The sequence below is a fragment of the Lathamus discolor genome, chromosome 7 (assembly GCF_037157495.1).
Source record: "Lathamus discolor isolate bLatDis1 chromosome 7, bLatDis1.hap1, whole genome shotgun sequence".
In the NCBI taxonomy this organism is placed as follows: Eukaryota; Metazoa; Chordata; class Aves; order Psittaciformes; family Psittacidae; genus Lathamus; species Lathamus discolor.
In genome coordinates this window covers 11546128-11559865 of record NC_088890.1, presented here as the reverse complement: position 1 = coordinate 11559865, position 13738 = coordinate 11546128, and the positions used below count along the sequence as shown (strand labels likewise).

General features: G+C 40.6%; 1 protein-coding gene across 4 annotated transcripts in view; it reads left to right on the top strand.

Annotated features, from left to right (window-relative positions):
• The window catches only part of LOC136018300 (contactin-4), a 336419-nt gene that overhangs the window by 234103 nt on the left and 88578 nt on the right, over positions 1 to 13738 (top strand). The gene's annotated exons all lie outside the window — the stretch shown is intronic.

Here is a 13738-nt window from a genome sequence, read left to right as displayed (position 1 = left end):
TGACAGAGCCACTTTTATGCATCATCTTTTCATTATTATTTGGGGTTTTTTTTCAGACATTCACTGTCACTCTTTTTGTCTCCTAGGTACATGGGATCCATTAGCAATTGTCCAGGTCTCATATGATTTATTTCTGGAATGGCAATACGTATTCTTCCTACTGTTTTTATGGCAGTGATACATTTAAATCCATTATTATTACAGAGACAGGTACTGTTACTCTGTAACTCAGAGCTCATTGAGTCCAGAAATACAGACTGTGGAGAAAAGGACATAACCTCTCTTGACAGTTACTGCCATCTCTGCCTCTGAAAGAGATAGATTTCTGACTTTGGCGGAGAAACAGAAAAGCTGTAGTAGCAGACAGGCAAAATATAAATAATTAATGGCACTAAGGAAACTAGTGTTGTCTCAGTGGCAAAGGCCAAAGTGAATGAATAGATTCAAAGTGGAATTCACCCATAGCCAGTTATAATAAGTAATGGAGAGAGACAGTGGGGTAGCCCTGTATGTTAGGGAGTGTTTTAACTGTCTAGAACTTAATGATGGTGACAATAGGGTTGAGTGTTTATGGGTCAAATAAGAGACAAGTGCTTGAGGAGCTTCTTTGCTTTCATCTGACCAGCTGGTAAATTTATTCAGCTGGGGCCCCTTTCACCTTTTAGTCTGCAGATTATCATGAGAAATTCAGTGTCTCAGCTTTCTGAGGTTCATTACATGAAAGTTGTTCTTGAATCTGTGATGTCAAGTCCACAGAGCTAGTCGTTACCACAGTATCTAGCTTACATGAGAGTAGCTCATATAGAGTTAAATAGTCCCTAAAATTATGTGCCTTCTGGTCTGGGTAGATGCAGCTTGCCTCTCAACCCCTGCAGGTGGATCTCATTGCCATATCTGATGAGGCAGATGCCAAAGCTAGGTATTAAAAAACACTGAGTACTGCTTGTGGGTCAGCTGAGAACTCATTTGCAGTCTGCAGTACTGTGGGTGAAGCATCATTTTTAGCTTCATTTCCATAGTGAAGACAGGTGAGGAGGTTTGGAACAGAAATGCTTTGTGATTCTTAAATCTGAATGCCTTGAACGTGAGACTGAAGAGCGACATGTGCCCTCATCCTATCCCAAACTGATTGTGCTGCACAAAGGTGGATAGTATCAATGGTCCAAGCTCAGGTAGGGCTGTGTGGATGGGTACTGAGCTCACTGCTCTGAAGAGCTCAGGAGTTTTTGTGCACTTTTCCAATTAGAGTTAACCCATCTGCACAGCCCACTCCTGCGGGTACCGGGGCCATGCAGTGCTTCGTCCCATTTCTCCCCAGTCAAGTAGGCTACTGTCTCCTAAGAGGGACATAAGGACTGCACAGACAATGAAAAGACGAGGTGAAATTGTGCACATTTGTCTTAGTCTCCTTAGCAAAGCTTTGCTCTATGGTTATGGAGTCTTCTGTTCTGCTGTAAGAAATCTTTGTCTGGAGATGTGGTGGCTGGTAGTGGTTCATGCATGCAGGAAGAAGGAAATTGTGGTACCTTTGTTCAGGGGAAAGCTTTGGTGTACGTACTGATGATCACAAAGCATTCCAGAGAAGTGCTGGTGTTATTTCCTGTTTGGGTTCAGTATGCGTGAAAAACCATCTTACAGTGACCAGGAGGTAATCATGTTTCTGTTCCCAGAAAGGCACAAAACTCAAGGATAATTATTTCCCTCAATCATTTGGATGAGGGATGACTTTCCTGTGTGACCACTATTTATGACCTGCTCTATTCCAGCTAGAAAATTATTTTAATTGTAGCCAGATGAACAATTAGTTTAAATTGATATGAGTACAATTTTGTAATTAAGCTGGGCTGGAGTTGTGCCGGTTGTTTTCTGGTTTGGATTGAAAGTGTTTAATGGAAAGGCAAAATAGGTCCAGTTAATTCAGACTGAGACCCTTGTTCTGCAGGAATTAGTCTTCTCTGTGGCAGTATTTTCTTTTACTTTTCCTTTCTCCTATGGTTAGAAATAAGGGCAAGTTTCAAAAGCAACTGCAAAGCTAATGCTTTTCAGTCGTGCGCATCGCGTTTCCGTTAGCAAGCTGCATGTTTCCCAGTGTAATCAAAGCTATTTTGTCTCTAGCAGTCACTGCACAATTGCCACAGCTATCTCCTGTTCCAGCTCTGGGCAGATGAAGGCTTGTAAGAGAATATCAGATATCACTAGGAAGTAGCTGCACGTAAGGAAACCGCCGTGTTCATGGGCAGCTGCCATCCCCAGGGCCCAAGGCAGTGTTTGCAAAGCAAAGCTGTAGAGATCAGTTCCTTTCAATACCCCACTATGCCACGGCTGGGATATTACATTGCAAGTATTTAATGTTGTAGTGCAACAGTAAAAAACATTCAGGTTAAAAGTGAAAAATAATACATCTCATTGAAAGTATGAGGGGCATTAAGATAGAGAAAATGCAATTACTTATTTTGGAATTTCATTAGGACAAGAAACCTAACTTCATCATCCTTGCAAAAAGTGCCTGGTCACATTAATGACCTGAAGCACAGGACTGTCAAGGTTGGGGGGGTGGATAAATTATTATTACTATTATTGTTATTATTATCATCATCATCATCGTTGTTGTTGTGATTATTTAGTTTCTGACGTGCATTGAAAATGGAATCTTTAAAAAAATCATAATTTTTAAAAAGAAAAACTGTTTGATCTGGGAATAGCTGTTGCTTTGTTGATGAGAGTACTCGCTAGACTTGTAGAAGCCTGGGGAAAAAAACAAACATCCTGGCCAGTTCCTGAATACAGAGCTTAGGACCTGGTGTTAGAGACAGAGGATCGAGAAGTTTTACTTGATAGGTAAGGCTTTCCAGGTGTCTGAGGAGGGCTCGGTGCCAGCGTCTCCTCCATTTTCAGGTGACTCAAGTGGTAACTCTTAGACACCCCCTTAATTGAATAGATTTAATAAAAGAAAAATAGCAAATTAGAAGGGAATTATTTCCTGTCCACTGTTGTGTCATTGGTTGTGTTGGTCTTAATAATTGTGGATTTTACTAAAAAACTGTCCATCTTCATCCAGACCTTTATCCTTTCAACTGTAGTTCACTTTGATACTTTGTTACTTTGAAACATCCATATTTAAAGAGCTGGCGGCTAAAAGTGAAATTACATTGCCCTACATACATTAGTTGTTGAGGGTTGCTTTTTTTTATCTTGTTTTTAATGATGCCAAATAAAGGGCTTCCTAGTGTTCAAATGATACAAGAAATTAATCCTGAAAATGAAACCAAATGATTAACAATTATTTTTAGCTTCATAAAATGGGCCTCGTACAGCTTGCAAAGAACAGTTTGGGCATTGCCATGTATTATCCCAATTTTTAGTTTAATATGAGTTGGAGATTCAGCGTATGAATCTAGGCTTCCTCCCTGGTCTTCTGAGCTGAAAATGAAATGTGTATTTCTTGCAGCATGGTTTCAGCAGGGAGTCGCTGTTTCGTCAGGTCAGTGCGCTCTGGTGTTACATTTTGTTAAGCAGCATAATGATGTGATTGCCTCCTATGATGAAATGCATGCTGAGTCCTGGAAATCTGGAAAATAAATGTTCATCTGGAGCTTGGGAAGTTGCTGGACTGAAAATGAGAATAAATGCAAATCAAACATTTGCTTCGGTTGTATTTTCTGCTCTTGGAGCAGTAGATGCCTGAGCCCCCAAAGCCAGTCCTGCTGTATTTATGATGCCCTGTCTGTTAAGAGTTTTCAGTTCTTTTCATTTTTGTGTGCCTTCCCCATTTGTTCACTTACATGCACTAAATCAGCATAAGAACTAGTAGAAACCTACCTGGGCTGTTAGCATAATTACCCTGCACATAAAGGGTTTTCCCTCATTATTTCTTCTGCTTTTTTAGTCAAAAGCCTAATGATGGTTGTGTGTAGACAATTCTGCCTGTGAAGCTCTATGGAAAAAACAATCTAAGAGTGAACATTGCTGTGGGAACATGTCAGTCAGGGGCCATGTAACAGCATGATGAGTGGCTGTAGATGTTGAAGTGGACAAGAGACAACAAAGGTCCTAAAAGTATGTGCATAGCTAAAATTTGTCTTTAGTTTTGTTGCAGCACATGAGGGTCCCCATCGCAGCTGCTGGCCCATACCACAGCGTTAACTGGGCAGTCCCCAGTATTTGAATCACATTAACAAGTTGGAAATGGGGGGAGCATCAAAAAGTTTTCATGGCCTTTTTGATGAGACTAGTTAAGGTATCTCAGCATGTCTTAGTATGAGCTCTATACTTTGGATGCCATAAAATAATTCTCTATTGCTTCACATTTCCAAAGCCCTACTAGATCAATACTATTTGCTGTCTTTCTCCAGTAGAGCTATAGGAGTAATCGATTTGGGGAAGGCATTGCTAGCCATAATGGGAAAAGAAAAGGGGAAAAAACAAAGCAACAACAGCAAAAACAAACAAACAAAAAAAAAAACCCAAACCCAACCCTAACCTTCATTTTGTTCGAAGTGTTTCACTCTGTTGTATTTTCAAGCCTTCTTACTACATTTAGATATATTTAGAAATCATGGAGCATTTCAAAACATAAAACAGTAAAGCTGTTGGTGAAATGCTTTCCTTTCAAGAGGAGCTTTGTAAGGGCAAACAGAGTAGCTTTACTTGTTTGCTTTTTTTTTTTTCCAGTATTGTTAATCAAATTTGGCAAGATACATTTAGTTGTTAAGATAAAGTTAATTTAAACAAACAAAAAGGCCCACAAAACCAAAGCACTCACTCATTCGTGTTTCTCAGGGCCCTGAATATAAGTTGTGCTCCATAGGGGATATGCTTGGGAAGTATTTGGAGGTCACTGTCTTTTAACTTTATCTCAAAGTTCAAAAACCAAAATATTTCCTTGTGCCAAATAGTTCTTTTAATTGAAGTTTGTGGGAACTGAGTGATTTAGCAGCCACTTTTACTAGATTTATTTGATAGTCAGGGCAGAGTTAGTTGATATTTTAACAACTACAGTCTTCAAATACCTTCTAACATCCCCAGCATTTCATTGTGAGTCTAGAGTTTAAAAATCCCAGAATCCTAGAAAGGTGTACGTGTTTCACTTGACAGCCTAGTAGCACACCCATAAGCATGTGAACAAAAAGAAGTGTGTAAATCCTTCCCCTCCCTTCTTTGGGAAGATAAATGAACTTGTCTTTTAGGATTTCCTTTATTGCCCCCTCCCCGATTTTCTCTTGGTTCATCTTTAGAAAGAGCTATATAGACAATGTTCTCATGACATTTGCCTTCTTGCCCTCCTGGGAAAACCTTATGGAGTTAGAGATTTCCAATTGCTGTGAGAAATGAATGTACTGGTGAAAGTGATCTCTCAATTGATTATTTAAATTTTGTGTTCCCTAGAGGTTAGAAGTATGTCTTATTCTGAGATATCTCTGTCCATAGCCCATACCATCCCTATGACATCTGTAACGTTTATTTTCACACCTCGTCATTTATCTCAGTAATCTGTGCAAGAATTAGCTGATAGCTTTTGTGGCTGGCAAAGTGCTTAGATATATGGATGGAAATCTGCTGATGTTTCTACAGTACATGACTTCCCACTTGCATAGGACCTGTAACAAAGTTCCTGGTGTCCCAGGAACTGAACCTTCCCAACATATTTCTAGTTGTGAACCTCAATTCCCTGCACTCCTCTGCTCCTTGCTGTGGAGTTGAACAACCTTCCTGAGCATCTTGGAACTGTGTCTCTTTGAACAAAAACAAGAGTTAGAGAAAAATAATCTTTCTGTTCCTCTGCAGAGCTCATGTTCTCAATGCACTTGTAAAATTCCATCTTCCCAAAGAGGAGGAGATTCATTAAATCTCAGTTGTTCAAATAACTCTTTCCCATCTGATGCCATTACTCCTATTGGAAACCTAGCCATGGAGTCTGTGTCTGTGAGCTGAAATGTTGACAGAGAATTATTCTCACATCTTTTCACATAATGGATGTGTTCAGGTTTTCTCATTCTATCCTGCCTTTTTTTTTTTCCAGTAGCTAGGAGAACTTTTAGTTCTGTTGCACAGCTTAATCAAGTAGAACTAACTAAATTTTAGCATTTGACAGAAGAGATGGCAATTCCGATTTCATCTCAATCTCAGCCTTTCATGCTGTATGGTAGGTAGTGAAGTGTAGACACCAGACATGTTTTCAGAAAGCACTTTACTGATTACAGTGGTGCTGAGACCACTTCTGTGCTCTGCAGAAAAATGATTATTGTGTGCTTGCTCATCTGGTCAGGTTTTCTCTCTTTTTTAACAAAAAAAGCAGTGATGGGCACTTTGTAGGCTGGAAACATTGAAAACATTTTGGCTGTAACTATGGCTGATGGCCTCTGTTATGTGATGAAGGGTTTAATAGGTTTGTCTTGTAAATAATCTATCACACAAATCACATCTTGTATTCTCTCGTGCTCATGCAGCCCCCCCTCCCTGCATAGTATAAGGAGGAAGGGGAGAAAAACTGGGAAAATAATCAGAACAGTGTAGAGGGGAAAAGCAATTACCAGGTATTTTCATATCATCAAGAGGATCAGTGTAGGGGGGTTTCAACCCCCTGAGCAGCACTGCTCAGCAGGGAGTGCTTTGGAACAGACTTTTCTCTGTTGTAGTTGTTTCCCTGTCAAGTATTTGTGCCTGTTTACTCCCCATCCTGTACTGCAACCTAACAGTTGTTTCTTCTTTGAAAACTGTCACACTGCCTTTTCATTTGACACTTATGAAGAATTAATACATTATTAATAAATGTTTAGAGTTGTCATTTTAACAACGGGAACAAAAGTTTGTAATATTCTCCCTTAATCAAAGTTTATGTTAAAAGTTTATGTTAAAACTTGGAAAACTGTCAACTTTGAAAGCGGTAATGGAATGGGAAGAAATTTCTCTAGAAACAGCTCATAGGCAGAGAGGCCAAGGACATTTCCACCTTACATCTACTTAAAAGCAGGGGATTATTTCATTCTGCCCAGGCAGCATCAGCCTGTTCTGCCTACACTGCAACATTTATGCTGCTGAGTGAATGCATCTAGCATTTCTGCTGGATGGTCAATTCAGAATGGCTTTAGGCAAAAGCCTTGAAACACATGTTCCCTTACGTGTTAAATCAGCTTCTTGGTACCAGATCCTGTTCTTGTGGCACATTCCCCATTAATATGAAACCTTCAGAGGAATGGAAAGTTGAATCCTACAAGTTCTGTTACTTTTCTGTATTTGTTAGGGTGACAGTGCTCCTCCAGCCACGTTTCTTCCATAGCAGATAAACTGGAACATCTGATGTCCCCACTCCTTAATATTCAGCCTTCATTTTCCTGCATTTTCTTCCAGTGTGGTTTGCCCAAGAGCTTTCTAAAAATGTACTTCTTGCACAGCCCTTATACCCAGAACTGGGCAGTTGCTTCTTGCCAAGCAGATTTGCCAGAGTACTAAACCACCCCTCCCTTCTTATTGAGACATAAATACTTGCTCCTCCTTCTCTCCTATCTTAATGTCTTCATAAGCCTTTGCTGCTTGGTCAGATTGGGTTCCAGTTAATGAGAAGCTGATTTAGAGAGGAGTATCTCACAGACGGGTGGGCAACATGGTTTTAAACGTTCCATTTCTCTAGGAAACCAAGCAAAAAATCTCCTCGGCTGATTGCAGGTTGGTTCAACTATTTGTCAAAATACTGCAAGGTCATTGAGCAGCCTTTCATGGATCACTCCAAAGGCTGGAGTGAAAATATGAGCAGGTAAACTGTCCCTTGGGGCTGGGAAAGAAAAAGAAGAAAGAGTCGGCAAAATGTTTTGCATTAGTACTAGTCAGTGATGCTTACAACATATTTGAATGTGGCAATGGCACTGGGGTTGCTGTTGGCAGATATGATACCTACAGCACCAGAAGGAGTTGCAGACCTCTCTGGTTTGTGGGGCAGGAGTTGTATTGTGCAACTGTATTGTGCATGAGCAGTTCTACTTTCAGGATGCAGGGAATGGTAGAGGCTTGATGTCTAAGCAAACAGGAGAATGCCACAGTAGGTTGGTGTTCCCCATGAGCAGGGCCTCAGCAGCTTCCAGATCTTTCCTGGAGTAGGAAAAAGTGAAATTCAATCAGAATTAGTCTAGGTACTGTTCACTGGAGGAGGATGCAGCATGCATATTGAATATTTGCAGGAGATGGAGAAGACCACAGGGACAGAAAACAGTGTAGCATGAAAAATATCTCAATCTGTTACAGACTTTTTTTTCCTAATAGTGACTACCAGTCATGTGGGGACTACACGTCCCCATGCAGTCATCAAATTCCCATGTCCAATGAAGTGTCAACAGTTTAAAAGTGGTTTCCAGATCACAAGCTCTCGAGCTCAGTAAACCTCTGAGTGACTTATCTCAGGCCAAGAACCAGAAAACAACTTCCCAAAACCTGCCAATACCTAGTGCCCTGCATCGTAGCTGCAAGGCGAGGTTCCTGCTCGTAACAAGTTTAGTGATGCTCCTGGAAGCTGGAGCCAGATCTAAGCTGCCTGGGAGCTTAGATCGTCCACTCAACCACCCAAAATTCACTTGAAGTATCTTTTTCCCATAGCAACATTACAGAGAGCAGGTGAGTCAAACATGGGGCTTCCTCACTGGCTCTGGGAAAGCATAATTCTTCTGCATCTGATATTGAAGATTATTACAGTTCAGCAAAAAATGGGTTTCATGAAACATAAAATCAGGCATATGAAACTCTTATTTAAGTAAGAAGTGATTGAGAGTTGTAACTTCCCCTTGAAGTGCATCTCCCATCATTTATTTTTTATACTAGCCACAGTCACTGTTTAAATTATTAAAAGAAAGAAGTGAAAAGCTTATCAGGAGATAGAAATGGATTAGATTAAAATTAATCTAGCATAATCCTTTCTCTGAAACTGCTGATTCAGTTTGCGCTCAAGTTTTTCCGTGTATTTGAGGATGAGGGATAAGGATGATTTCTTCCCTAATTTGGGAATGCTTCAGCTTGATATTTCTGACAGCACAGAGAACATGCGGTGCTGTTTTAATTGTGAAATCTATGAAATTGCAAATATTTCCAATAATGCAAATGCAAAGCTCATCTTAGATTTACACTAATTTAAGCACCTAAGTTGGTATAGGTGATCTGCCTTATTTCAAACAGGGATGAGTTTTGTGAACAGAAGTTGCAAAATAGGGTTACAGTTAAGGACAGACTTTGGCATGGGCACTGAGACCCAAATTTTCAGCTGCCATGTGTCATTTATCACCTTCAGTGTCAGCACTGCTGCAAGATCCCTACCAGCCACCTACATGTTCATGTCTCAAGTAGGCTGTCATGGACAGTGAGGTAGAATGTCTGGGGTTTGTAGTGCTTGCTGACCTTCCAGAGAACTAGAGGGGAGGAGGCTCAGCTCTCCAGTTAAGACCTTGGAAATACCAAAATAATAAGGAACATGACGCTAATGGACTTTTTTTTTTTTTTTTTAATCAGTGACAGCTTGGGACATCTTTAAAAAGAAATTATCTGTGAGCTCGTCATGTGGTTTATTCCCCTGTTCAGTTGCAGTCACCACTAAATGAAGATTGAAATAGTATTGAAAGCTGGTAGAGCTGGCAGGGGCTGGCTAAAGATGAGTGAAATCTGCTGTCTGACAGAATTCAGTCAATAGGCATTTATCAAAAGTTGTAACATATGTGATCTCTTTATAAAACAAATTAGAGATCTGACTCTAGCTCCCAGGCTTCACTAAGCATGTTGCAACCACCCCTCACCCTCCAAACCCAGCCTTAGACAGCCTCTTCAGCCAAAGCTCTCAGAAGCATAGAATCATAGAATAGTTAGGGTTGGAAAGGACCTTAAGATCATCTAGTTCCAACCCCCGTGCCATGGGCAGGGACCCCTCCCCACTAAACTAAACTAAGCATCCAAGGCTTCTGATCCTTCAGTTCCTGTGAGATGGGCATAGCAGAAAGCAGGTTGCTGACACAATCACAGCTGTGATGTATCTCCACTTTCATAATCAAGTATGGGTTTCCAGGTCCCTGAATGCGTGTACTGCTTCATTTAAGTCAATAGTCTTGGCTGTGTGAGCACTCCTTTCTGTAAGGGTGATATTTTGTTGTTGGAAAACAAAAGGTGGTATTGGTTTTGGCATTTTCTGTTCCCTGATACATATAGAATGTCTAAATGTGCCACAATGATGTTGTTTTCAGCTGATAGATATCAAAACTATCAAATATGTGAAGAGAATGTTTTTTTCCTGTGTACTACAGGAACGTGCCACAGCATCATGTAGCAGTGCTTGTCTGTGCGGATATCTCCCCTAAAGGACATACCACCTGCACTGCTTGCCCAGATATTTCAACCTTGGAGTTGATAGTCATATTAATTCACTGCAGTAAGAAAATTCTCTGCAACCAACTTTCTTTTTTTTGAAGGTTTGATCTAATCTCTTATAGCCACAGTAAGAGGCTGATCAAAGGTAGTGAAAGCTGGTATTAAAGGATTAGCTAGGTCACATTGAAATATGTGTTAAAACAATCTCAGGGACCTTTAGGTTTACTGAAGTAAGTGCAGAAAAAATAAGGAATTTTAAGCTAACTCTCTCTGACTTTAAACAGAAAACAAACTGATGGATTGAATCTGTGAGTCATTCCTTAAGGTGATGTGTGTAGCACTTTATGTAGGACAAGTCTGGAAAATACAAGCAATGATTGAATCTCACACAGAAGAAATACAATGCAGAATTAAAAGACAGTGTAAGTATCATTTATGCATGTGCCCAGCTTACAGCTTATCTATTTTCATTTGATGTCTGCCTCTAAGTAATGAGCATTTTCAGTCCAGCCCCCTTTATCCTTTTTTTTTTTTTTTGGCCAATTTCTCTTCTTTCTCTGCTTTCCATTTGCTACTGACAGTATCTGCCACGGAGGTACTTTATCTCTGGCTGTCAGGTGAAGATGAGTATTGCTTTGGAAGGATGTTGAGGCCACTCTGTGGACCATATCAAGCTATTTTTTTCTTTTTTGCCAGCATTTCCTCATTGAAATCAACTCACAAACAGAGCATCATACAGATCTATACATTGCTCAGTGGGAAAAGCTGTGATATCATCTAGGCTTGGATCAGTGTCGCAGGAGGCCAAGCATATGTCTTCTGGCTTCCGGAAGGATGGTGTTGCATGATTAGCAGGAATAAAGGTTGTAGCAAATATACTGCTATTCACAACTTGTGAGTCCTTTCTGCATTGCTGCTCTTTTTTAAGGTTCGTTTGATGAAGTTACATTGTAGTTACATTAATGGCACATTACATAGTATAATATTTTCCTGAAATCCTGATTTCACCACTAATCAGCTGCCATGACAACCCATGAGTACTCCTTTATGCAAGGCGGGGTAATGTTTCATTCCAGGATTTACCATCTGATAACTCCCAAGGAATTTTTCTTAGCAGAAATAAGATTTCATTTTGTAATTCCCTTCTTTAATGGATCATTATCTCTCTTGGCAGGCCCAGCAACCCAACTTTTCCAGTGTCTGGAGCATCATCGTTGGTTGGTGCAGTTCAAGGTTGCATCTCTGTTGAGATGGGGCATGGCTGAGGCGACCAACCCTTCCCACAGAGCCTTGTGGGTCACTGCTGGGATGAACCTAGCTCCAAAACTTTAAGTTTAAACCAGAGGTGCATGAAATAAGTGGCATTAAATCTAACCTTGGACAAGGTTTTACCAGTTTCAGTAAACATCGATCCTGGTTCCCCTAAGGTATCATAAGCTCTTATAACAAGCACAGGATGGGTTGGTTTGTGGGTTTTCTTTTCAGGCAACACGAGGCTAAGCTGTAAATTTCTACAAGACCTTTTATGAGTTTTGTCAGATGAAAAAACATACAGTTTCTTCCAAAACTTGCCAGCCTGCATGCTAGATCAGTGGGGTTGCAGGAGGGTGTCTGCTGCCCATCAGATGTTTTTGAAATAGGTTTGTGTATTTGACTGTAGTAAATACAACAGCATGGAACTCCATCTCAGAACGTTCTCCGTTCAGTTGTAGATAAAGGCTTCTGTTGATTTTTGTCCCTGAGGGAACTTTAAGTTCAAATTTTGTCAAAAACCTCAGCGGTACAGTGCAGGAGTCAATGTTCCTGGTGCCACAGCAGCCAGCGTAGCCAGCCATCAACTGGGGCTGGAAGCTGTTTGCAAGAGATAAGCCAGGTCAGCTATGTACAGCCATCAAGTATTTAACTATTTTAGAGATACAGAAAAATGGGGATGCAGCAGATAAAGGTGATTATTGATTAGACTTCAGGTAATGAGGACCTCTCACCTTTTTAATTACCCATATGTGAAGCTCTACATGCTGTGCAAGCATGGAGTTGAGGGGCTGGGTAACAACCACAGCCCTGCACTCACTGCAAATTGCTGTGAGGATGAGTCAGACACAGAACTTGGCTGAATTGTACATTTTCCTCATTCTTATACACTTCTGACTTGCTAATGGACATGCCATGTACATGTGTATCCAGCACTAACAAACACATGGACACAGTTATGTTTACAAAAGCAATTCTCTCTCCCCGGTAGAAAGGGGCTGCTTGCTGTTAGCATTAGTGTGTGGTCAGGAGATGCTAGCACTGCAGCCTGTGGTACAGCACTGTTTCCCCACTGGTGCGTGTTTTGCCCTGTTAAAGCATATCAGAAGTTATACATTGTCATCATTGGGGGGTTGTAAGAAAAAGATGGAAAAACTTCAGAGATGTAATAGTTATGCCTCAGGTTGGAGAGATGACCTCTCAGCCTGTTCATTGCCTTCTGTGATATCATGTCTTTCTGATGATTCCCATTATCACTATATTACCACTGACAACAGTGACTTGTAGCTCTTTCACACTGTTCCAAGTCAAATTGTGCAAATCAGTTCACTAATATTGGCAAAAATAAAGGGCATGTGCTTTTATTTTCTGTCCCATCTGGCAAGGACAGCATATTTCTTTGTATAAAAATTGTTGACTGGCAGGCTTAGTTAGGCAGGTTTAGCGTAGATGAGGGTTCACCCAAAAATGTGTTATTAACTTTAGGTTAATCTTGTTCATTATTCATTATTCTTTTTATGAAAATCTGCATTGGAGGCACAGGAGCTGTGGTATGACGTAGCTGGAGGCCCTATGTGATGGAGAGGGCAGAGCATGGAGTTAAGGGGAGAATTACCAAGTGATTTTTGCATCCTGGTTGATTCCTTGAAATTATTCTGCGTGTATTTAAGAGGAGAAAATAATAATTGATCCCATGTGCTAGCAGGGCAATGAAATGGTGTGTAGGCCCACAAGAAATGTTTATGGTGCATAATTCATGTGGCTTTACTACTAAAATAAAACTGTGAAAGAGAAAAATGGTCAGAAACTTCAGTGCTGTTGCCAACAAACTACTGGTATGGGTGGAGAAGAGCCCTGGGGTGTTGGGTAGGGCCACATACATGATACATAGTGCCGGGGATTTGCCTTTGCCTGGTAAAATCCTCTTTCCTCTTCCCCAGCACACTCATAGCCAGTGTGTTGTGGTGCATCAAGACGCCTTTCCAGCCCATGTTATGTTATTCATGGGTATATAAATGTTGATTGCTTAATCAAATCGTAGTGAAATTTGAAATTACGAATATCCCCTACAAGCAGACAGCAAAATCTAGAAAGCAAGATGGGAATACAGAAATAGCTCAAAGGACGCTCATCAGATAATCAGTTATGCTTTATC